Here is a 3,472-nt window from a genome sequence, read left to right as displayed (position 1 = left end):
GGGGGCAATGCAAGGAAAAGCCTCCTCTGTCCCTCCCGGTCTGAGAGTAAATATCAGATGCCAGCGGTGAAGGGGAGGGAGGGGAATGGTGAGAGCAGAGACAAAAAGGAAAAAGCCGCGGGTTGAGAAGTGCCTCGGTGAAACTGGGTCATGGCTATAGGGTGACAGCAGAAAAGGGTCCCTGTTCTCAGGGAGGATGAGCAGATGCCTCTGCCCAGTGGCTTCTTGCTGGTGGCGTCATGAGCAGACAGGGCTGGAGGGAGCTGAGAAGAAGGGGAAACATAAAGCCATCCATGCCTGTCCCTCCAGGTACCCTGCACAGTATTCCACATGGAGTGAGGTGCTTGGATAATCCCATGTAATCCTTCCTGGGCTCAGAGAAGGGCAGCCATGGTGAGATCCAGCAGAGATTGGAGTGTAGTGAGTGATGGTGGAGTTGGCTTCGCTCTGCCACACTCAGACCCTCCTCATGCTGCTGCCACCATGGCAGGAGACACCACCTTCATGGGGACAAAGGAGCTCCCGAGGGTCTCCTTCAGGATCTCCCAAGTCTTCCCAGCTTCCAGACCCTTCATGCTGCACATGGATCTCATAGCCTCTTCCCCACAGACTGCCCAGACATGAGCTGGAAACAATCTGATTTTCCATCCTTATCTTCCCTTCCTGCTGCTGATGAAGTCAAGTCCTCTTCAGCCCCCTCTTTCCTGTAGGCCACACATGGATTCTGCCTCTCTCAGTGAGTCCCTTTGTCCCCTGGAGGGGATGTGTGTCCAGCTGAGTGTGCTGCTGGGCCAGCAGACTGGTCACTGGCTGTCCTGTGTCCTGTCCCAGATGGGGAGATGGTTGTCCTGGCATTCCCATGGTCCCTGGAGCTCGGGCAGCACAGGCAGGAGCTGTGCTTTATCAAAGACTTGCTGGAAAGGCAAACAAACACTGTCATGGATGCAGTCACCATTCACTGTGTGTCCTCTTCAAGCAGCCACAGGACATCCCCATTCTCTTCCCTGCCTGAGGCTGGAAGGGAAAATCAGCTAAAAAAGCCTGTTTATGTCAGCATGGCTGTCCTTGACCCCAGCAGCCAAGGGACACTGACCCCAGCAGCAGGTCCAGCCAGGGAAATGGGGCAGGAAAAGATGTTTTTCTAGGAATTCAAGCTCTGACCCAAACTCAATGATGTTAGAGGCAGTTTTTATCAGGCTTTGGTGCAAACTTCTAACAAATCACTGGGAACATGGGAGGAGGCAGAGCAGCAGGAGGAGAGACAGATGAGCCACAGAAACAAATCTGTCCAAGCACAAGGGAGTGTAATTCTGTAGGTATCCTTCATTCTGTAGGTAACTGAAAAAAACAGACATAATTCAATGAAATTGGAGAAGTGACTCAGTAGTGTGTAGGATCCTAATGGGAGATCCCTTGTGAGGTCCTGGGAGGAAGGCTGGGAACATCCTAGTGTGTCTCCTTGGAGCAGTGGATTGGTAGGAGGGAGCATAATGAGAAGTGCTCTGGTTTGAGCAGTGACCCACTGAACACAGCAGGGACAACTGCTGAAACCACATTTTGGGGGGACACAGGGGTTCATGCCTTGCAAGAGTTGATGGAAGACTTCCTGCAAGGAGAAGACAACCCAGGGGACAGCCCCAGATGGCCACACAGCGAGTGTGACCTTACCTCACAAGATAACAAGATTTATTCTGCTCCTTTTGATTGGACTTCGATTAAGGCTTCCATGCAAGGGCACTGGGCGTTCAAAGGGCTGAGGGGACAACACAGAGCAATGAAAGTCAGGATTTTCTTGGCTTCAGCCAGAGATTTATGGATGCTGTTTGTCTTAGAGCAAGACTGTTGTGAACATCCAACTGCTTGTGACCGGAGCAGCAAGGCAGAATCCATCAAAACCGCCGGGCTGAGCTGAACTCAAAACAAGCCCTGAGACCCCTGGCATGTGAGGAACCCAAACAGACCGTGCTGCCAGTGCTCACAGGGCCTGGGGTCAGCTGGCAGCGTTCCCTGCACCGTGCCTCACGCTCCGGGCGCGATGAGCTCACCACGCGCTCGGCCTGCACACCAAACCCCGCCTGGGAGGGCAGCCTGTGTGTCCCACGCTCGCCCTGACAGCCAGACAGGCCCAGCTTTGTGCTCATTCAAGAAAAATGGCTGGGCTGAGTGGATGTAGCTGCTCGTTCCTGGTGATTTTTGGGCGGCAGCCTCAGCTCAGGCAGCTGGGAGAGGCTTTGCCAATGGAGCAGCATCGACGTGGAAGGGGTCTCTTGGAAATAAAGCTCAGTTGCAGGTGCTGTGAGTGGATATGTAGCTAAGGAGCCCTTGATGGGTTGAACTCACCAGCACTGAGCAGTGTTAACCCAATATCAGGCGAGTAATCCCTTGTCACCTGTGAATCCAAGGCGGGAGGATCAGCAGGGCCTCACTGCCCCTGGGAACCCTTCCCACTCTATTTTTTGCTGTGCTGACCTCATGGCTCCTATCAGCCTGCCTTTTCCAGCTTCCTCTCCCTGATAGCTGGCTTTTGCTCCATATTTCCTCACGTGTTGAGCAATCACCTCAAGCCTCTCTCCACATTTCTAGGATTCTTGTTTATCCCCCTACATGGCGCAGGGCTCTGATGAGGCCCCGTTTTCCTGTCCTGCCTGCCCAGTTCCTCTGTTTACCTATAGCACAAACTGGATTTGTTTGCTTGTTTTAAATGCAAAACAACAACTCAGTACTAGGAGGGATGTTTTCTTCTCTCCTTTCTACTCATTTCTCCATGGTCCCAGCCATCTTCTCCAGGTTTTACCACCTGCCAAGGGCTTTTCTTCTCCCCTCTCCATAAGCAATATATAAAATTTCTGCTGCAAACAGAAATTCCCATCTTGGGGGGCTTGGAGTCTCCCAAAGTCTCTAACTTGTCCCATACTGGCCACTATTGTTTGCAGGGAAGACCTCGATCCCAATGGGACGCAGAGGGGAAATGAAAATTGCTTTGCCACCCCCACCTCCCTGCACTCCCCCAATGACCCCTCTCCCCTGCGTGATCCCACACTCTTCCCTCACAAAGCAAACTCTTCCTGGATTATATTTTAATATCTGCAAAGCCTCATGTTTGAAAGAAAAACAAATGTGAGACCAGCTCATGTGAAAACCAGAGAGATGGCCTCTGTTGCTCCTGAGAGCCGGTGTAGGAGCCACACGAAGGGATCAGGGTGGGCAGAGCTGACAGACAGGCACTGTGTCAGACCAGGGACTGCGATATCAGGAGCTTAAACTGAAAATACATGGTCACACAGCTCAAGGGGAGAGGGTGATGGCAACAATCTTGGGAGCTCAGCTTTCTTTGCCCACACATTCCTGATTCATATCCCTGGGCATTTATATTATTGCATACTCCTGGTAAAAGCAGTGAGGTGACACTGCGGGGTCAGAGCACCAGCAGGAGCATGGTCCTGCCTCCTGAAGAAAACCCTCTGCAGCAGCA

Source organism: Camarhynchus parvulus, chromosome 14, assembly GCF_901933205.1.
Source record: "Camarhynchus parvulus chromosome 14, STF_HiC, whole genome shotgun sequence".
NCBI lineage: Eukaryota > Metazoa > Chordata > Aves > Passeriformes > Thraupidae > Camarhynchus > Camarhynchus parvulus.
This window is presented reverse-complemented; position numbering follows the sequence as displayed.